At 48.4% G+C, this 19,908-nt stretch overlaps 23 non-coding genes across 23 annotated transcripts; all 23 read left to right on the forward strand.

Annotated features, from left to right (window-relative positions):
* Nucleotides 1–283: 283 nt before the first annotated feature.
* Nucleotides 284–355, forward strand: trnae-cuc (transfer RNA glutamic acid (anticodon CUC)). The gene has a single exon. It is a non-coding gene; the product is annotated as a tRNA-Glu (tRNA).
* Nucleotides 356–1,229: 874 nt separating this feature from the next.
* trnaf-gaa (transfer RNA phenylalanine (anticodon GAA)) lies at nt 1,230–1,302 on the forward strand. Its single transcript has one exon. It is a non-coding gene; the product is annotated as a tRNA-Phe (tRNA).
* Nucleotides 1,303–2,325: 1,023 nt separating this feature from the next.
* trnae-cuc (transfer RNA glutamic acid (anticodon CUC)) lies at nt 2,326–2,397 on the forward strand. Its single transcript has one exon. It is a non-coding gene; the product is annotated as a tRNA-Glu (tRNA).
* An 877-nt stretch (nt 2,398–3,274) lies between these two features.
* trnaf-gaa (transfer RNA phenylalanine (anticodon GAA)) lies at nt 3,275–3,347 on the forward strand. Its single transcript has one exon. It is a non-coding gene; the product is annotated as a tRNA-Phe (tRNA).
* A 415-nt stretch (nt 3,348–3,762) lies between these two features.
* Nucleotides 3,763–3,836, forward strand: trnai-aau (transfer RNA isoleucine (anticodon AAU)). The gene has a single exon. It is a non-coding gene; the product is annotated as a tRNA-Ile (tRNA).
* Nucleotides 3,837–5,307: 1,471 nt separating this feature from the next.
* On the forward strand, nt 5,308–5,380 carry trnaf-gaa (transfer RNA phenylalanine (anticodon GAA)). The gene has a single exon. It is a non-coding gene; the product is annotated as a tRNA-Phe (tRNA).
* Nucleotides 5,381–5,803: 423 nt separating this feature from the next.
* trnai-aau (transfer RNA isoleucine (anticodon AAU)) lies at nt 5,804–5,877 on the forward strand. The gene has a single exon. It is a non-coding gene; the product is annotated as a tRNA-Ile (tRNA).
* Nucleotides 5,878–7,353: 1,476 nt separating this feature from the next.
* trnaf-gaa (transfer RNA phenylalanine (anticodon GAA)) lies at nt 7,354–7,426 on the forward strand. The gene has a single exon. It is a non-coding gene; the product is annotated as a tRNA-Phe (tRNA).
* Nucleotides 7,427–7,841: 415 nt separating this feature from the next.
* On the forward strand, nt 7,842–7,915 carry trnai-aau (transfer RNA isoleucine (anticodon AAU)). The gene has a single exon. It is a non-coding gene; the product is annotated as a tRNA-Ile (tRNA).
* A 528-nt stretch (nt 7,916–8,443) lies between these two features.
* On the forward strand, nt 8,444–8,515 carry trnae-cuc (transfer RNA glutamic acid (anticodon CUC)). Its single transcript has one exon. It is a non-coding gene; the product is annotated as a tRNA-Glu (tRNA).
* Nucleotides 8,516–9,387: 872 nt separating this feature from the next.
* Nucleotides 9,388–9,460, forward strand: trnaf-gaa (transfer RNA phenylalanine (anticodon GAA)). The gene has a single exon. It is a non-coding gene; the product is annotated as a tRNA-Phe (tRNA).
* A 422-nt stretch (nt 9,461–9,882) lies between these two features.
* Nucleotides 9,883–9,956, forward strand: trnai-aau (transfer RNA isoleucine (anticodon AAU)). Its single transcript has one exon. It is a non-coding gene; the product is annotated as a tRNA-Ile (tRNA).
* Nucleotides 9,957–10,483: 527 nt separating this feature from the next.
* Nucleotides 10,484–10,555, forward strand: trnae-cuc (transfer RNA glutamic acid (anticodon CUC)). The gene has a single exon. It is a non-coding gene; the product is annotated as a tRNA-Glu (tRNA).
* An 878-nt stretch (nt 10,556–11,433) lies between these two features.
* On the forward strand, nt 11,434–11,506 carry trnaf-gaa (transfer RNA phenylalanine (anticodon GAA)). Its single transcript has one exon. It is a non-coding gene; the product is annotated as a tRNA-Phe (tRNA).
* Nucleotides 11,507–11,924: 418 nt separating this feature from the next.
* Nucleotides 11,925–11,998, forward strand: trnai-aau (transfer RNA isoleucine (anticodon AAU)). The gene has a single exon. It is a non-coding gene; the product is annotated as a tRNA-Ile (tRNA).
* A 527-nt stretch (nt 11,999–12,525) lies between these two features.
* trnae-cuc (transfer RNA glutamic acid (anticodon CUC)) lies at nt 12,526–12,597 on the forward strand. The gene has a single exon. It is a non-coding gene; the product is annotated as a tRNA-Glu (tRNA).
* Nucleotides 12,598–13,470: 873 nt separating this feature from the next.
* On the forward strand, nt 13,471–13,543 carry trnaf-gaa (transfer RNA phenylalanine (anticodon GAA)). The gene has a single exon. It is a non-coding gene; the product is annotated as a tRNA-Phe (tRNA).
* A 418-nt stretch (nt 13,544–13,961) lies between these two features.
* On the forward strand, nt 13,962–14,035 carry trnai-aau (transfer RNA isoleucine (anticodon AAU)). Its single transcript has one exon. It is a non-coding gene; the product is annotated as a tRNA-Ile (tRNA).
* A 527-nt stretch (nt 14,036–14,562) lies between these two features.
* trnae-cuc (transfer RNA glutamic acid (anticodon CUC)) lies at nt 14,563–14,634 on the forward strand. The gene has a single exon. It is a non-coding gene; the product is annotated as a tRNA-Glu (tRNA).
* An 874-nt stretch (nt 14,635–15,508) lies between these two features.
* Nucleotides 15,509–15,581, forward strand: trnaf-gaa (transfer RNA phenylalanine (anticodon GAA)). Its single transcript has one exon. It is a non-coding gene; the product is annotated as a tRNA-Phe (tRNA).
* A 1,023-nt stretch (nt 15,582–16,604) lies between these two features.
* On the forward strand, nt 16,605–16,676 carry trnae-cuc (transfer RNA glutamic acid (anticodon CUC)). Its single transcript has one exon. It is a non-coding gene; the product is annotated as a tRNA-Glu (tRNA).
* An 877-nt stretch (nt 16,677–17,553) lies between these two features.
* On the forward strand, nt 17,554–17,626 carry trnaf-gaa (transfer RNA phenylalanine (anticodon GAA)). The gene has a single exon. It is a non-coding gene; the product is annotated as a tRNA-Phe (tRNA).
* Nucleotides 17,627–19,610: 1,984 nt separating this feature from the next.
* Nucleotides 19,611–19,683, forward strand: trnaf-gaa (transfer RNA phenylalanine (anticodon GAA)). The gene has a single exon. It is a non-coding gene; the product is annotated as a tRNA-Phe (tRNA).
* Nucleotides 19,684–19,908: the final 225 nt, after the last annotated feature.

Genomic DNA, 19,908 nt, shown 5'->3' on the forward strand with positions numbered 1-19,908 from the left:
CGAGATGGGCAAAAGGCTTCAGTTCAGGACAAATGCATCAATGAATTGTTCGCCCAGCACCGAGAGAGACAACATCCAGAGAAAAACACAGGAGGAAATCGATTTCAAGTGGATGCCTACCCGCACTTGGTGCCGTGCTTTCGCGAACACGTCTGTTGTGTTCTCATGTAAAAAATATAATTTTGTCCGAACAGTTTGCCTGGCGCGAAAGGATCTGAATTGCAAAGGAGCAAGCATGAAAAGCTGCGTTGATGTGCTTGCTGCCAGGAGGCTGGCTGCAGCTTCCCTGGTGATCTAGTGGTTAGGATTCGGCGCTCTCACCGCCGCGGCCCGGGTTCGATTCCCGGTCAGGGAACAGTGCGTTTTGGGGCTGTTTGAATTGCCACCATACAATGCTCCGCCCCTGATTCAACTTTCCACACCGCTGCTCAGCATCACTCTTCATACAGCGATACAAAATGCACATTCTTGATTTCTGTAAAATGCGTGCTGTTTCAAAGTCAGCAGGACTTGATTTCTGTCAAATTTAGACTGGCTGACTTTAAATGTTGCCAACATTTAACTGCAGCTCACAGTGTCAGGGCAGTCACGGTTTTTATCAGTCTTCCGTATATCTCCTTGCCCACTGCATCTCCCGAACAAACTTAGCTTATCACAGGCACGGCTATTGATTATTTTCATTGCCAGTGTGAAAAATGCCAATTTTGAAACTTACCAACGTGTGCAAGCCTGGAATCAGAGAGTCCGTGGCCCCTGATAACTTGAGCATTAAGATGATCATTAGCCCTTCCTGTATTGCTCAGTAGCCCACTGTGCGAGGAACTAAGAACCACGGGCATTTTCACTTCTGTGTGGGGCTCAGCACCATACCTGCAGCTGAAGATTGAACTTGATTTGGCTCGTGATCAGTGCGGCTCAGTGAGACTTCGGCTCGTCTCTCCCTTCGCAACCCAGCAGTGTGGAGAAAAGAACAGGGAATTTTACACATGTGTTGTGCTCTGTAACTTTATTTGAACATGTCATTTCACGCTGTGTCCAACACGGTGAGGTCCCCCGTGCTGTGTCAGCTTTGTATCTTTATCAACACTGCAGCTTTACATTAACACAACCTGAGCTCCGAGATCTGGTCGGGTCACATTGCCCGAAGTGAGGAATGAGCGAGAGGGGCAATTCCACCCGGGGATAGAAAATCCTCCAAAAGAACGACAGAATACTGCGTTTGACGTGAAGCCGAAATAGCTCAGTTGGGAGAGCGTTAGACTGAAGATCTAAAGGTCCCTGGTTCGATCCCGGGTTTCGTCAGGTTTTAGTTACTTTCTGTCTCCTTCACGACAAAAGGTACGAATCAAGAGAAATTTTACGCTCCTGATGACGCGTTTCCCAAACGAATGGGAGTGAAACCACATCGGGCATGCTGGATCCGGCTCCAACCGTCCGCTGCAGGTTCGAATTCAGTCGGGGTCCCGCCGTCTGCTTTTATACCGGGACAGTGTTTGTGGGAGGGGCTGTGGTGCGACAAAAAAATTTAGAATGAGGTTTGTTAGACCATAGAGCAGTCTTTCTGTTACTTTGGATTTACACTCTGCCCAGTTGTATATACGAACAGTTAACAATGTTTAAGCGATGTGGTGTGTTCAATGTTTGTGCAGTAACTCGGTCACCCAGTGTGAGCCTGAAAGACAATTTCCCAGCCTAGGTTCGAGCCTGGCCAACGGGAGCATTGTGGCCGGTTAGCTCAGTTGTTGAGAGCGTGGTGCGAATAACGCCAAGGTCGCGGGTTCGATCCCCGTACGGGCCATCAGGATGTTTTCATAATTTTACGCTTTTCCCGCACATTTCCAATACAAACTTTATAAGGAAGCCAATGCACACAGACACTCACGGGGGATATATTTGGATTAACATCCTTTGCCACCGGGGCTGAGAGACACATCTTTCTGTTCTTTTGTCTTTCTGGGTTTGCTGTTCAAAGTTGAACAGGCGGCATGTTGCCGATAAGGGTCACAGGCAGGTAATAGACAGACAGAGCGGCTCTGACCCCGCGAGATGGGCAAAAGGCTTCAGTTCAGGACAAATGCATCAATGAATTGTTCGCCCAGCACCGAGAGAGACAACATCCAGAGAAAAACACAGGAGGAAATCGATTTCAAGTGGATGCCTACCCGCACTTGGTGCCGTGCTTTCGCGAACACGTCTGTTGTGTTCTCATGTAAAAAATATAATTTTGTCCGAACAGTTTGCCTGGCGCGAAAGGATCTGAATTGCAAAGGAGCAAGCATGAAAAGCTGCGTTGATGTGCTTGCTGCCAGGAGGCTGGTTGCAGCTTCCCTGGTGATCTAGTGGTTAGGATTCGGCGCTCTCACCGCCGCGGCCCGGGTTCGATTCCCGGTCAGGGAACAGTGCGTTTTGGGGCTGTTTGAATTGCCACCATACAATACTCCGCCCCTGATTCAACTTTCCACACCGCTGCTCAACATCACTCTTCATACAGCGATACAAAATGCACATTCTTGATTTCTGTAAAATGCGTGCTGTTTCAAAGTCAGCAGGACTTGATTTCTGTCAAATTTAGACTGGCTGACTTTAAATGTTGCCAACATTTAACTGCAGCTCACAGTGTCAGGGCAGTCACGGTTTTTATCAGTCTTCCGTATATCTCCTTCCCACTGCATCTCCCGAACAAACTTACTTATCACAGGCACGGCTATCGATTATTTTCATTGCCAGTGTGAAAAATGCCAATTTTGAAACTTACCAACGTGTGCAAGCCTGGAATCAGAGAGTCCGTGGCCCCTGATAACTTGAGCATTAAGATGATCATTAGCCCTTCCTGTATTGCTCAGTAGCCCACTGTGCGAGGAACTAAGAACCACGGGCATTTTCACTTCTGTGTGGGGCTCAGCACCATACCTGCAGCTGAAGATTGAACTTGATTTGGCTCGTGATCAGTGCGGCTCAGTGAGACTTCGGCCCGTCTCTCCCTTCGCAACCCATCAGTGTGGAGAAAAGTACAGGGAATTTTACACATGTGTTGTGCTCTGTAACTTTATTTGAACATGTCATTGCATTTCACGCTGTGTCCAACACGGTGAGGTCCCCCGTGCTGTGTCAGCTTTGTATCTTTATCAACACTGCAGCTTTACATTAACGGAACCTGAGCTCCGAGATCTGGTCGGGTCACATTGCCCGAAGTGAGGAATGAGCGAGAGGGGCAATTCCACCCGGGGATAGAAAATCCTCCAAAAGAACGACAGAATACTGCGTTTGACGTGAAGCCGAAATAGCTCAGTTGGGAGAGCGTTAGACTGAAGATCTAAAGGTCCCTGTTTCGATCCCGGGTTTCGGCAGGTTTTAGTTACTTTCTGTCTCCTTCACTACAAAAGGTACGAATCAAGAGAAATTTTACGCTCCTGATGACGCGTTTCCCAAACGAATGGGAGTGACACCTCGTCGGACATGCTGGATCCGGCTCCAACCGTCCGCTGCAGGTTCGAATTCAGTCGGGGTCCCGCCGTCTGCTTTTATACCGGGACAGTGTTTGTGGGAGGGGCTGTGGTGCGACAAAAAATTTTACAATGAGGTTTGTTAGACCAGTCTTTCTGTTACTTTGGATTTACACTCTGCCCAGTTGTATATACGAACAGTTAACAATGTTTAAGCGATGTGGTGTGTTCAATGTTTGTGCAGTAACTCGGTCACCCAGTGTGAGCCTGAAAGACAATTTCCCAGCCTAGGTTCGAGCCTGGCCAACGGGAGCATTGTGGCCGGTTAGCTCAGTTGGTGAGAGCGTGGTGCTAATAACGCCAAGGTCGCGGGTTCGATCCCTGTACGGGCCATCAGGATGTTTTCATAATTTTACGCTTTTCCCGCACATTTCCAATACAAACTTTATAAGGAAGCCAATGGACACAGACTCTCACGGGGGATATATTTGGATTAACATCCTTTGCCACCGGGGCTGAGAGACACATCTTTCTGTTCTTTTGTCTTTCTGGGTTTGCTGTTCAAAGTTGAACAGGCGGCATGTTGCCGATAAGGGTCACAGGCAGGTAATAGACAGACAGAGCGGCTCTGACCCCGCGAGATGGGCAAAAGGCTTCAGTTCAGGACAAATGCATCAATGAATTGTTCGCCCTAGCACCGAGAGAGACAACATCCAGAGAAAAACACAGGAGGAAATCGATTTCAAGTGGATGCCTACCCACACTTGGTGCCGTGCTTTCGCGAACACGTCTGTTGTGTTCTCATGTAAAAAATATAATTTTGTCCGAACAGTTTGCCTGGCGCGAAAGGATCTGAATTGCAAAGGAGCAAGCATGAAAAGCTGCGTTGATGTGCTTGCTGCCAGGAGGCTGGCTGCAGCTTCCCTGGTGGTCTAGTGATTAGGATTCGGCGCTCTCACCGCCGCGGCCCGGGTTCGATTCCCGGTCAGGAAACAGTGCGTTTTGGGGCTGTTTGAATTGCCACCATACAATGCTCCGCCCCTGATTCAACTTTCCACACCGCTGCTCAACATCACTCTTCATACAGCGATACAAAATGCACATTCTTGATTTCTGTAAAATGCGTGCTGTTTCAAAGTCAGCAGGACTTGATTTCTGTCAAATTTAGACTGGCTGACTTTAAATGTTGCCAACATTTAACTACAGTGTCAGGGCAGTCACGGTTTTTATCAGTCTTCCGTATATCTCCTTGCCCACTGCATCTCCCGAACAAACTTAGCTTATCACAGGCACGGCTATCGATTATTTTCATTGCCAGTGTGAAAAATGCCAATTTTGAAACTTACCAACGTGTGCAAGCCTGGAATCAGAGAGTCCGTGGCCCCTGATAACTTGAGCATTAAGATGATCATTAGCCCTTCCTGGATTGCTCAGTAGCCCACTGTGCGAGGAACTAAGAACCACGGGCATTTTCACTTCTGTGTGGGGCTCAGCACCATACCTGCAGCTGAAGATTGAACTTGATTTGGCTCGTGATCAGTGCGGCTCAGTGAGACTTCGGCCCGTCTCTCCCTTCGCAACCCATCAGTGTGGAGAAAAGAACAGGGAATTTTACACATGTGTTGTGCTCTGTAACTTTATTTGAACATGTCATTGCATTTCACGCTGTGTCCAACACGGTGAGGTCCCCCGTGCTGTGTCAGCTTTGTATCTTTATCAACACTGCAGCTTTACATTAACACAACCTGAGCTCCGAGATCTGGTCGGGTCACATTGCCGAAGTGAGGAATGACCGAGAGGGGCAATTCCACCCGGGGATAGAAAATCCTTCAAAAGAACGACAGAATACTGCATTTGCCGTGAAGCCGAAATAGCTCAGTTGGGAGAGCGTTAGACTGAAGATCTAAAGGTCCCTGGTTCGATCCCGGGTTTCGGCAGGTTTTAGTTACTTTCTGTCTCCTTCACTACAAAAGGTACGAATCAAGAGAAATTTTACGCTCCTGATGACGCGTTTCCCAAACGAATGGGAGTGAAACCACGTCGGACATGCTGGATCCGGCTCCAACCGTCCGCTGCAGGTTCGAATTCAGTCGGGGTCCCGCCGTCTGCTTTTATACCGGGACAGTGTTTGTGGGAGGGGCTGTGGTGCGACAAAAAAATTTAGAATGAGGTTTGTTAGACCATAGAGCAGTCTTCCTGTTACTTTGGATTTACACTCTGCCCAGTTGTATATACGAACAGTTAACAATGTTTAAGCGATGTGGTGTGTTCAATGTTTGTGCAGTAACTCGGTCACCCAGTTGTGAGCCTGAAAGACAATTTCCCAGTCTAGGTTCGAGCCTGGCAAACGGGAGCATTGTGGCCGGTTAGCTCAATTGGTGAGAGCGTGGTGCTAATAACGCCAAGGTCGCGGGTTCGATCCCCGTACGGGCCATCAGGATGTTTTCATAATTTTACGCTTTTCCCGCACATTTCCAATACAAACTTTATAAGGAAGCCAATGCACACAGACTCTCACGGGGGATATATTTGGATTAACATCCTTTGCCACCGGGGCTGAGAGACACATCTTTCTGTTCTTTTGTCTTTCTGGGTTTGCTGTTGAAAGTTGAACAGGCGGCATGTTGCTGATAAGGGTCACAGGCAGGTAATAGACAGACAGAGCGGCTCTGACCCCGCGAGATGGGCAAAAGGCTTCAGTTCAGGACAAATGCATCAATGAATTGTTCGCCCAGCACCGAGAGAGACAACATCCAGAGAAAAACACAGGAGGAAATCGATTTCAAGTGGATGCCTACCCGCACTTGGTGCCGTGCTTTCGCGAACACGTCTGTTGTGTTCTCATGTAAAAAATATAATTTTGTCCGAACAGTTTGCCTGGCGCGAAAGGATCTGAATTGCAAAGGAGCAAGCATGAAAAGCTGCGTTGATGTGCTTGCTGCCAGGAGGCTGGCTGCAGCTTCCCTGGTGGTCTAGTGATTAGGATTCGGCGCTCTCACCGCCACGGCCCGGGTTCGATTCCCGGTCAGGGAACAGTGCGTTTTGGGGCTGTTTGAATTGCCACCATACAATGCTCCGCCCCTGATTCAACTTTCCACACCGCTGCTCAACATCACTCTTCATACAGCGATACAAAATGCACATTCTTGATTTCTGTAAAATGCGTGCTGTTTCAAAGTCAGCAGGACTTGATTTCTGTCAAATTTAGACTGGCTGACTTTAAATGTTGCCAACATTTAACTGCAGCTCACAGTGTCAGGGCAGTCACGGTTTTTATCAGTCTTCCGTATATCTCCTTCCCACTGCATCTCCCGAACAAACTTACTTATCACAGGCACGGCTATCGATTATTTTCATTGCCAGTGTGAAAAATGCCAATTTTGAAACTTACCAACGTGTGCAAGCCTGGAATCAGAGAGTCCGTGGCCCCTGATAACTTGAGCATTAAGATGATCATTAGCCCTTCCTGTATTGCTCAGTAGCCCACTGTGCGAGGAACTAAGAACCACGGGCATTTTCACTTCTGTGTGGGGCTCAGCACCATACCTGCAGCTGAAGATTGAACTTGATTTGGCTCGTGATCAGTGCGGCTCAGTGAGACTTCGGCCCGTCTCTCCCTTCGCAACCCATCAGTGTGGAGAAAAGTACAGGGAATTTTACACATGTGTTGTGCTCTGTAACTTTATTTGAACATGTCATTGCATTTCACGCTGTGTCCAACACGGTGAGGTCCCCCGTGCTGTGTCAGCTTTGTATCTTTATCAACACTGCAGCTTTACATTAACGGAACCTGAGCTCCGAGATCTGGTCGGGTCACATTGCCCGAAGTGAGGAATGAGCGAGAGGGGCAATTCCACCCGGGGATAGAAAATCCTCCAAAAGAACGACAGAATACTGCGTTTGACGTGAAGCCGAAATAGCTCAGTTGGGAGAGCGTTAGACTGAAGATCTAAAGGTCCCTGTTTCGATCCCGGGTTTCGGCAGGTTTTAGTTACTTTCTGTCTCCTTCACCACAAAAGGTACGAATCAAGAGAAATTTTACGCTCCTGATGACGCGTTTCCCAAACGAATGGGAGTGACACCTCGTCGGACATGCTGGATCCGGCTCCAACCGTCCGCTGCAGGTTCGAATTCAGTCGGGGTCCCGCCGTCTGCTTTTATACCGGGACAGTGTTTGTGGGAGGGGCTGTGGTGCGACAAAAAATTTTACAATGAGGTTTGTTAGACCAGTCTTTCTGTTACTTTGGATTTACACTCTGCCCAGTTGTATATACGAACAGTTAACAATGTTTAAGCGATGTGGTGTGTTCAATGTTTGTGCAGTAACTCGGTCACCCAGTGTGAGCCTGAAAGACAATTTCCCAGCCTAGGTTCGAGCCTGGCCAACGGGAGCATTGTGGCCGGTTAGCTCAGTTGGTGAGAGCGTGGTGCTAATAACGCCAAGGTCGCGGGTTCGATCCCTGTACGGGCCATCAGGATGTTTTCATAATTTTACGCTTTTCCCGCACATTTCCAATACAAACTTTATAAGGAAGCCAATGGACACAGACTCTCACGGGGGATATATTTGGATTAACATCCTTTGCCACCGGGGCTGAGAGACACATCTTTCTGTTCTTTTGTCTTTCTGGGTTTGCTGTTCAAAGTTGAACAGGCGGCATGTTGCCGATAAGGGTCACAGGCAGGTAATAGACAGACAGAGCGGCTCTGACCCCGCGAGATGGGCAAAAGGCTTCAGTTCAGGACAAATGCATCAATGAATTGTTCGCCCTAGCACCGAGAGAGACAACATCCAGAGAAAAACACAGGAGGAAATCGATTTCAAGTGGATGCCTACCCACACTTGGTGCCGTGCTTTCGCGAACACGTCTGTTGTGTTCTCATGTAAAAAATATAATTTTGTCCGAACAGTTTGCCTGGCGCGAAAGGATCTGAATTGCAAAGGAGCAAGCATGAAAAGCTGCGTTGATGTGCTTGCTGCCAGGAGGCTGGCTGCAGCTTCCCTGGTGGTCTAGTGATTAGGATTCGGCGCTCTCACCGCCGCGGCCCGGGTTCGATTCCCGGTCAGGGAACAGTGCGTTTTGGGGCTGTTTGAATTGCCACCATACAATGCTCCGCCCCTGATTCAACTTTCCACACCGCTGCTCAACATCACTCTTCATACAGCGATACAAAATGCACATTCTTGATTTCTGTAAAATGCGTGCTGTTTCAAAGTCAGCAGGACTTGATTTCTGTCAAATTTAGACTGGCTGACTTTAAATGTTGCCAACATTTAACTACAGTGTCAGGGCAGTCACGGTTTTTATCAGTCTTCCGTATATCTCCTTGCCCACTGCATCTCCCGAACAAACTTAGCTTATCACAGGCACGGCTATCGATTATTTTCATTGCCAGTGTGAAAAATGCCAATTTTGAAACTTACCAACGTGTGCAAGCCTGGAATCAGAGAGTCCGTGGCCCCTGATAACTTGAGCATTAAGATGATCATTAGCCCTTCCTGGATTGCTCAGTAGCCCACTGTGCGAGGAACTAAGAACCACGGGCATTTTCACTTCTGTGTGGGGCTCAGCACCATACCTGCAGCTGAAGATTGAACTTGATTTGGCTCGTGATCAGTGCGGCTCAGTGAGACTTCGGCCCGTCTCTCCCTTCGCAACCCAGCAGTGTGGAGAAAAGAACAGGGAATTTTACACATGTGTTGTGCTCTGTAACTTTATTTGAACATGTCATTGCATTTCACGCTGTGTCCAACACGGTGAGGTCCCCCGTGCTGTGTCAGCTTTGTATCTTTATCAACACTGCAGCTTTACATTAACACAACCTGAGCTCCGAGATCTGGTCGGGTCACATTGCCCGAAGTGAGGAATGAGCGAGAGGGGCAATTCCACCCGGGGATAGAAAATCCTCCAAAAGAACGACAGAATACTGCGTTTGACGTGAAGCCGAAATAGCTCAGTTGGGAGAGCGTTAGACTGAAGATCTAAAGGTCCCTGGTTCGATCCCGGGTTTCGGCAGGTTTTAGTTACTTTCTGTCTCCTTCACTACAAAAGGTACGAATTAAGAGAAATTTTACGCTCCTGATGACGCGTTTCCCAAACGAATGAGAGTGAAACCACATCGGACATGCTGGATCCGGCTCCAACCGTCCGCTGCAGGTTCGAATTCAGTCGGGGTCCCGCCGTCTGCTTTTATACCGGGACAGTGTTTGTGGGAGGGGCTGTGGTGCGACAAAAAATTTTAGAATGAGGTTTGTTAGACCATAGAGCAGTCTTTCTGTTACTTTGGATTTAAACTCTGCCCAGTTGTATATACGAACAGTTAACAATGTTTAAGCGATGTGGTGTGTTCAATGTTTGTGCAGTAACTCGGTCACCCAGTGTGAGCCTGAAAGACAATTTCCCAGCCTAGGTTCGAGCCTGGCCAACGGGAGTACTGTGGCCGGTTAGCTCAGTTGGTGAGAGCGTGGTGCTAATAACGCCAAGGTCGCGGGTTCGATCCCCGTACGGGCCATCAGGATGTTTTCATAATTTTACGCTTTTCCCGCACATTTCCAATACAAACTTTATAAGGAAGCCAATGCACACAGACTCTCACGGGGGATATATTTGGATTAACATCCTTTGCCACCGGGGCTGAGAGACACATCTTTCTGTTCTTTTGTCTTTCTGGGTTTGCTGTTGAAAGTTGAACAGGCGGCATGTTGCCGATAAGGGTCACAGGCAGGTAATAGACAGACAGAGCGGCTCTGACCCCGCGAGATGGGCAAAAGGCTTCAGTTCAGGACAAATGCATCAATGAATTGTTCGCCCAGCACCGAGAGAGACAACATCCAGAGAAAAACACTAGAGGAAATCGATTTCAAGTGGATGCCTACCCGCACTTGGTGCCGTGCTTTCGCGAACACGTCTGTTGTGTTCTCATGTAAAAAATATAATTTTGTCCGAACAGTTTGCCTGGCGCAAAAGGATCTGAATTGCAAAGGAGCAAGCATGAAAAGCTGCGTTGATGTGCTTGCTGCCAGGAGGCTGGCTGCAGCTTCCCTGGTGGTCGAGTGGTTAGGATTCGGCGCTCTCACCGCCGCGGCCCGGGTTCGATTCCCGGTCAGGGAACAGTGCGTTTTGGGGCTGTTTAAATTGCCACCATACAATACTCCGCCCCTGATTCAACTTTCCACACCGCTGCTCAACATCACTCTTCATACAGCGATACAAAATGCACATTCTTGATTTCTGTAAAATGCGTGCTGTTTCAAAGTCAGCAGGACTTGATTTCTGTCAAATTTAGACTGGCTGACTTTAAATGTTGCCAACATTTAACTGCAGCTCACAGTGTCAGGGCAGTCACGGTTTTTATCAGTCTTCCATATATCTCCTTGCCCACTGCATCTCCCGAACAAACTTAGCTTATCACAGGCACGGCTATCGATTATTTTCATTGCCAGTGTGAAAAATGCCAATTTTGAAACTTACCAACGTGTGCAAGCCTGGAATCAGAGAGTCCGTGGCCCCTGATAACTTGAGCATTAAGATGATCATTAGCCCTTCCTGTATTGCTCAGTAGCCCACTGTGCGAGGAACTAAGAACCACGGGCATTTTCACTTCTGTGTGGGGCTCAGCACCATACCTGCAGCTGAAGATTGAACTTGATTTGGCTCGTGATCAGTGCGGCTCAGTGAGACTTCGGCCCGTCTCTCCCTTCGCAACCCATCAGTGTGGAGAAAAGAACAGGGAATTTTACACAAGTGTTGTGCTCTGTAACTTTATTTGAACATGTCATTGCATTTCACGCTGTGTCCAACACGGTGAGGTCCCCCGTGCTGTGTCAGCTTTGTATCTTTATCAACACTGCAGCTTTACATTAACACAACCTGAGCTCCGAGATCTGGTCGGGTCACATTGCCGAAGTGAGGAATGAGCGAGAGGGGCAATTCCACCCGGGGATAGAAAATCCTCCAAAAGAACGACAGAATACTGCACTTGACGTGAAGCCGAAATAGCTCAGTTGGGAGAGCGTTAGACTGAAGATCTAAAGGTCCCTGGTTCGATCCCGGGTTTCGGCAGGTTTTAGTTACTTTCTGTCTCCTTCACTACAAAAGGTACGAATCAAGAGAAATTTTACGCTCCTGATGACGCGTTTCCCAAACGAATGGGAGTGAAACCACGTCGGACATGCTGGATCCGGCTCCAACCGTCCGCTGCAGGTTCGAATTCAGTCGGGGTCCCGCCGTCTGCTACCGGGACAGTGTTTGTGGGAGGGGCTGTGGTGCGACAAAAAAATTTAGAATGAGGTTTGTTAGACCATAGAGCAGTCTTTCTGTTACTTTGGATTTACACTCTGCCCAGTTGTATATACGAACAGTTAACAATGTTTAAGCGATGTGGTGTGTTCAATGTTTGTGCAGTAACTCGGTCACCCAGTTGTGAGCCTGAAAGACCAAATCCCAGTCTAGGTTCGAGCCTGGCAAACGGGAGCATTGTGGCCGGTTAGCTCAATTGGTGAGAGCGTGGTGCTAATAACGCCAAGGTCGCGGGATCGATCCCCGTACGGGCCATCAGGATGTTTTCATAATTTTACGCTTTTCCCGCACATTTCCAATACAAACTTTATAAGGAAGCCAATGCACACAGACTCTCACGGGGGATATATTTGGATTAACATCCTTTGCCACCGGGGCTGAGAGACACATCTTTCTGTTCTTTTGTCTTTCTGGGTTTGCTGTTGAAAGTTGAACAGGCGGCATGTTGCTGATAAGGGTCACAGGCAGGTAACAGACAGACAGAGCGGCTCTGACCCCGCGAGATGGGCAAAAGGCTTCAGTTCAGGACAAATGCATCAATGAATTGTTCGCCCAGCACCGAGAGAGACAACATCCAGAGAAAAACACAGGAGGAAATCGATTTCAAGTGGATGCCTACCCGCACTTGGTGCCGTGCTTTCGCGAACACGTCTGTTGTGTTCTCATGTAAAAAATATAATTTTGTCCGAACAGTTTGCCTGGCGCGAAAGGATCTGAATTGCAAAGGAGCAAGCATGAAAAGCTGCGTTGATGTGCTTGCTGCCAGGAGGCTGGCTGCAGCTTCCCTGGTGATCTAGTGGTTAGGATTCGGCGCTCTCACCGCCGCGGCCCGGGTTCGATTCCCGGTCAGGGAACAGTGCGTTTTGGGGCTGTTTGAATTGCCACCATACAATGCTCCGCCCCTGATTCAACTTTCCACACCGCTGCTCAGCATCACTCTTCATACAGCGATACAAAATGCACATTCTTGATTTCTGTAAAATGCGTGCTGTTTCAAAGTCAGCAGGACTTGATTTCTGTCAAATTTAGACTGGCTGACTTTAAATGTTGCCAACATTTAACTGCAGCTCACAGTGTCAGGGCAGTCACGGTTTTTATCAGTCTTCCGTATATCTCCTTGCCCACTGCATCTCCCGAACAAACTTAGCTTATCACAGGCACGGCTATTGATTATTTTCATTGCCAGTGTGAAAAATGCCAATTTTGAAACTTACCAACGTGTGCAAGCCTGGAATCAGAGAGTCCGTGGCCCCTGATAACTTGAGCATTAAGATGATCATTAGCCCTTCCTGTATTGCTCAGTAGCCCACTGTGCGAGGAACTAAGAACCACGGGCATTTTCACTTCTGTGTGGGGCTCAGCACCATACCTGCAGCTGAAGATTGAACTTGATTTGGCTCGTGATCAGTGCGGCTCAGTGAGACTTCGGCTCGTCTCTCCCTTCGCAACCCAGCAGTGTGGAGAAAAGAACAGGGAATTTTACACATGTGTTGTGCTCTGTAACTTTATTTGAACATGTCATTTCACGCTGTGTCCAACACGGTGAGGTCCCCCGTGCTGTGTCAGCTTTGTATCTTTATCAACACTGCAGCTTTACATTAACACAACCTGAGCTCCGAGATCTGGTCGGGTCACATTGCCGAAGTGAGGAATGAGCGAGAGGGGCAATTCCACCCGGGGATAGAAAATCCTCCAAAAGAACGACAGAATACTGCACTTGACGTGAAGCCGAAATAGCTCAGTTGGGAGAGCGTTAGACTGAAGATCTAAAGGTCCCTGGTTCGATCCCGGGTTTCGGCAGGTTTTAGTTACTTTCTGTCTCCTTCACTACAAAAGGTACGAATCAAGAGAAATTTTACGCTCCTGATGACGCGTTTCCCAAACGAATGGGAGTGAAACCACGTCGGACATGCTGGATCCGGCTCCAACCGTCCGCTGCAGGTTCGAATTCAGTCGGGGTCCCGCCGTCTGCTACCGGGACAGTGTTTGTGGGAGGGGCTGTGGTGCGACAAAAAAATTTAGAATGAGGTTTGTTAGACCATAGAGCAGTCTTTCTGTTACTTTGGATTTACACTCTGCCCAGTTGTATATACGAACAGTTAACAATGTTTAAGCGATGTGGTGTGTTCAATGTTTGTGCAGTAACTCGGTCACCCAGTTGTGAGCCTGAAAGACCAAATCCCAGTCTAGGTTCGAGCCTGGCAAACGGGAGCATTGTGGCCGGTTAGCTCAATTGGTGAGAGCGTGGTGCTAATAACGCCAAGGTCGCGGGATCGATCCCCGTACGGGCCATCAGGATGTTTTCATAATTTTACGCTTTTCCCGCACATTTCCAATACAAACTTTATAAGGAAGCCAATGCACACAGACTCTCACGGGGGATATATTTGGATTAACATCCTTTGCCACCGGGGCTGAGAGACACATCTTTCTGTTCTTTTGTCTTTCTGGGTTTGCTGTTGAAAGTTGAACAGGCGGCATGTTGCTGATAAGGGTCACAGGCAGGTAACAGACAGACAGAGCGGCTCTGACCCCGCGAGATGGGCAAAAGGCTTCAGTTCAGGACAAATGCATCAATGAATTGTTCGCCCAGCACCGAGAGAGACAACATCCAGAGAAAAACACAGGAGGAAATCGATTTCAAGTGGATGCCTACCCGCACTTGGTGCCGTGCTTTCGCGAACACGTCTGTTGTGTTCTCATGTAAAAAATATAATTTTGTCCGAACAGTTTGCCTGGCGCGAAAGGATCTGAATTGCAAAGGAGCAAGCATGAAAAGCTGCGTTGATGTGCTTGCTGCCAGGAGGCTGGCTGCAGCTTCCCTGGTGATCTAGTGGTTAGGATTCGGCGCTCTCACCGCCGCGGCCCGGGTTCGATTCCCGGTCAGGGAACAGTGCGTTTTGGGGCTGTTTGAATTGCCACCATACAATGCTCCGCCCCTGATTCAACTTTCCACACCGCTGCTCAGCATCACTCTTCATACAGCGATACAAAATGCACATTCTTGATTTCTGTAAAATGCGTGCTGTTTCAAAGTCAGCAGGACTTGATTTCTGTCAAATTTAGACTGGCTGACTTTAAATGTTGCCAACATTTAACTGCAGCTCACAGTGTCAGGGCAGTCACGGTTTTTATCAGTCTTCCGTATATCTCCTTGCCCACTGCATCTCCCGAACAAACTTAGCTTATCACAGGCACGGCTATTGATTATTTTCATTGCCAGTGTGAAAAATGCCAATTTTGAAACTTACCAACGTGTGCAAGCCTGGAATCAGAGAGTCCGTGGCCCCTGATAACTTGAGCATTAAGATGATCATTAGCCCTTCCTGTATTGCTCAGTAGCCCACTGTGCGAGGAACTAAGAACCACGGGCATTTTCACTTCTGTGTGGGGCTCAGCACCATACCTGCAGCTGAAGATTGAACTTGATTTGGCTCGTGATCAGTGCGGCTCAGTGAGACTTCGGCGCGTCTCTCCCTTCGCAACCCAGCAGTGTGGAGAAAAGAACAGGGAATTTTACACATGTGTTGTGCTCTGTTACTTTATTTGAACATGTCATTTCACGCTGTGTCCAACACGGTGAGGTCCCCCGTGCTGTGTCAGCTTTGTATCTTTATCAACACTGCAGCTTTACATTAACACAACCTGAGCTCCGAGATCTGGTCGGGTCACATTGCCCGAAGTGAGGAATGAGCGAGAGGGGCAATTCCACCCGGGGATAGAAAATCCTCCAAAAGAACGACAGAATACTGCGTTTGACGTGAAGCCGAAATAGCTCAGTTGGGAGAGCGTTAGACTGAAGATCTAAAGGTCCCTGGTTCGATCCCGGGTTTCGGCAGGTTTTAGTTACTTTCTGTCTCCTTCACGACAAAAGGTACGAATCAAGAGAAATTTTACGCTCCTGATGACGCGTTTCCCAAACGAATGGGAGTGAAACCACATCGGGCATGCTGGATCCGGCTCCAACCGTCCGCTGCAGGTTCGAATTCAGTCGGGGTCCCGCCGTCTGCTTTTATACCGGGACAGTGTTTGTGGGAGGGGCTGTGGTGCGACAAAAAATTTTAGAATGAGGTTTGTTAGACCATAGAGCAGTCTTTCTGTTACTTTGGATTTACACTCTGCCCAGTTGTATATACGAACAGTTAACAATGTTTAAGCGATGTGGTGTGTTCAATGTTTGTGCAGTAACTCGGTCACCCAGTGTGAGCCTGAAAGACAATTTCCCAGCCTAGGTTCGAGCCTGGCCAACGGGAGCATTGTGGCCGGTTAGCTCAGTTGTTGAGAGCATGGTGCGAATAACGCCAAGGTCGCGGGTTCGATCCCCGTACGGGCCATCAGGATGTTTTCATAATTTTACGCTTTTCCCGCACATTTCCAATACAAACTTTATAAGGAAGCCAATGCACACAGACACTCACGGGGGATATATTTGGATTAACATCCTTTGCCACCGGGGCTGAGAGACACATCTTTCTGTTCTTTTGTCTTTCTGGGTTTGCTGTTCAAAGTTGAACAGGCGGCATGTTGCCGATAAGGGTCACAGGCAGGTAATAGACAGACAGAGCGGCTCTGACCCCGCGAGATGGGCAAAAGGCTTCAGTTCAGGACAAATGCATCAATGAATTGTTCGCCCAGCACCGAGAGAGACAACATCCAGAGAAAAACACAGGAGGAAATCGATTTCAAGTGGATGCCTACCCGCACTTGGTGCCGTGCTTTCGCGAACACGTCTGTTGTGTTCTCATGTAAAAAATATAATTTTGTCCGAACAGTTTGCCTGGCGCGAAAGGATCTGAATTGCAAAGGAGCAAGCATGAAAAGCTGCGTTGATGTGCTTGCTGCCAGGAGGCTGGTTGCAGCTTCCCTGGTGATCTAGTGGTTAGGATTCGGCGCTCTCACCGCCGCGGCCCGGGTTCGATTCCCGGTCAGGGAACAGTGCGTTTTGGGGCTGTTTGAATTGCCACCATACAATACTCCGCTCCTGATTCAACTTTCCACACCGCTGCTCAACATCACTCTTCATACAGCGATACAAAATGCACATTCTTGATTTCTGTAAAATGCGTGCTGTTTCAAAGTCAGCAGGACTTGATTTCTGTCAAATTTAGACTGGCTGACTTTAAATGTTGCCAACATTTAACTGCAGCTCACAGTGTCAGGGCAGTCACGGTTTTTATCAGTCTTCCGTATATCTCCTTACCACTGCATCTCCCGAACAAACTTACTTATCACAGGCACGGCTATCGATTATTTTCATTGCCAGTGTGAAAAATGCCAATTTTGAAACTTACCAACGTGTGCAAGCCTGGAATCAGAGAGTCCGTGGCCCCTGATAACTTGAGCATTAAGATGATCATTAGCCCTTCCTGTATTGCTCAGTAGCCCACTGTGCGAGGAACTAAGAACCACGGGCATTTTCCCTTCTGTGTGGGGCTCAGCACCATACCTGCAGCTGAAGATTGAACTTGATTTGGCTCGTGATCAGTGCGGCTCAGTGAGACTTCGGCCCGTCTCTCCCTTCGCAACCCATCAGTGTGGAGAAAAGTACAGGGAATTTTACACATGTGTTGTGCTCTGTAACTTTATTTGAACATGTCATTGCATTTCACGCTGTGTCCAACACGGTGAGGTCCCCCGTGCTGTGTCAGCTTTGTATCTTTATCAACACTGCAGCTTTACATTAACGGAACCTGAGCTCCGAGATCTGGTCGGGTCACATTGCCCGAAGTGAGGAATGAGCGAGAGGGGCAATTCCACCCGGGGATAGAAAATCCTCCAAAAGAACGACAGAATACTGCGTTTGACGTGAAGCCGAAATAGCTCAGTTGGGAGAGCGTTAGACTGAAGATCTAAAGGTCCCTGGTTCGATCCCGGGTTTCGGCAGGTTTTAGTTACTTTCTGTCTCCTTCACAACAAAAGGTACGAATCAAGAGAAATTTTACGCTCCTGATGACGCGTTTCCCAAACGAATGGGAGTGACACCTCGTCGGACATGCTGGATCCGGCTCCAACCGTCCGCTGCAGGTTCGAATTCAGTCGGGGTCCCGCCGTCTGCTTTTATACCGGGACAGTGTTTGTGGGAGGGGCTGTGGTGCGACAAAAAATTTTACAATGAGGTTTGTTAGACCAGTCTTTCTGTTACTTTGGATTTACACTCTGCCCAGTTGTATATACGAACAGTTAACAATGTTTAAGCGATGTGGTGTGTTCAATGTTTGTGCAGTAACTCGGTCACCCAGTGTGAGCCTGAAAGACAATTTCCCAGCCTAGGTTCGAGCCTGGCCAACGGGAGCATTGTGGCCGGTTAGCTCAGTTGGTGAGAGCGTGGTGCTAATAACGCCAAAGTCGCGGGTTCGATCCCTGTACGGGCCATCAGGATGTTTTCATAATTTTACGCTTTTCCCGCACATTTCCAATACAAACTTTATAAGGAAGCCAATGGACACAGACTCTCACGGGGGATATATTTGGATTAACATCCTTTGCCACCGGGGCTGAGAGACACATCTTTCTGTTCTTTTGTCTTTCTGGGTTTGCTGTTCAAAGTTGAACAGGCGGCATGTTGCCGATAAGGGTCACAGGCAGGTAATAGACAGACAGAGCGGCTCTGACCCCGCGAGATGGGCAAAAGGCTTCAGTTCAGGTCAAATGCATCAATGAATTGTTCGCCCAGCACCGAGAGAGACAACATCCAGAGAAAAACACAGGAGGAAATCGATTTCAAGTGGATGCCTACCCGCACTTGGTGCCGTGCTTTCGCGAACACGTCTGTTGTGTTCTCATGTAAAAAATATAATTTTGTCCGAACAGTTTGCCTGGCGCGAAAGGATCTGAATTGCAAAGGAGCAAGCATGAAAAGCTGCGTTGATGTGCTTGCTGCCAGGAGGCTGGCTGCAGCTTCCCTGCTGGTCTAGTGGTTAGGATTCGGCGCTCTCACCGCCGCGGCCCGGGTTCGATTCCCGGTCAGGAAACAGTGCGTTTTGGGGCTGTTTGAATTGCCACCATGCAATGCACTCTTACGGAACAATGCTCCGCCCCTGATTCAACTTTCCACACCGCTGCTCAACATCACTCTTCATACAGCGATACAAAATGCACATTCTTGATTTCTGTAAAATGCGTGCTGTTTCAAAGTCAGCAGGACTTGATTTCTGTCAAATTTAGACTGGCTGACTTTAAATGTTGCCAACATTTAACTGCAGCTCACAGTGTCAGGGCAGTCACGGTTTTTATCAGTCTTCCATATATCTCCTTGCCCACTGCATCTCCCGAACAAACTTAGCTTATCACAGGCACGGCTATCGATTATTTTCATTGCCAGTGTGAAAAATGCCAATTTTGAAACTTACCAACGTGTGCAAGCCTGGAATCAGAGAGTCCGTGGCCCCTGATAACTTGAGCATTAAGATGATCATTAGCCCTTCCTGTATTGCTCAGTAGCCCACTGTGCGAGGAACTAAGAACCACGGGCATTTTCACTTCTGTGTGGGGCTCAGCACCATACCTGCAGCTGAAGATTGAACTTGATTTGGCTCGTGATCAGTGCGGCTCAGTGAGACTTCGGCCCGTCTCTCCCTTCGCAACCCATCAGTGTGGAGAAAAGAACAGGGAATTTTACACAAGTGTTGTGCTCTGTAACTTTATTTGAACATGTCATTGCATTTCACGCTGTGTCCAACACGGTGAGGTCCCCCGTGCTGTGTCAGCTTTGTATCTTTATCAACACTGCAGCTTTACATTAACACAACCTGAGCTCCGAGATCTGGTCGGGTCACATTGCCGAAGTGAGGAATGACCGAGAGGGGCAATTCCACCCGGGGATAGAAAATCCTTCAAAAGAACGACAGAGTACTGCACTTGACGTGAAGCCGAAATAGCTCAGTTGGGAGAGCGTTAGACTGAAGATCTAAAGGTCCCTGGTTCGATCCCGGGTTTCGGCAGGTTTTAGTTACTTTCTGTCTCCTTCACTACAAAAGGTACGAATCAAGAGAAATTTTACGCTCCTGATGACGCGTTTCCCAAACGAATGGGAGTGAAACCACGTCGGACATGCTGGATCCGGCTCCAACCGTCCGCTGCAGGTTCGAATTCAGTCAGGGTCCCGCCGTCTGCTTTTATACCGGGACAGTGTTTGTGGGAGGGGCTGTGGTGCGACAAAAAAATTT

Source organism: Somniosus microcephalus, unplaced genomic scaffold (assembly GCF_052327205.1).
Source record: "Somniosus microcephalus isolate GS21.2 unplaced genomic scaffold, FLI_Smic_1.0 unresolved_chr4, whole genome shotgun sequence".
NCBI lineage: Eukaryota > Metazoa > Chordata > Chondrichthyes > Squaliformes > Somniosidae > Somniosus > Somniosus microcephalus.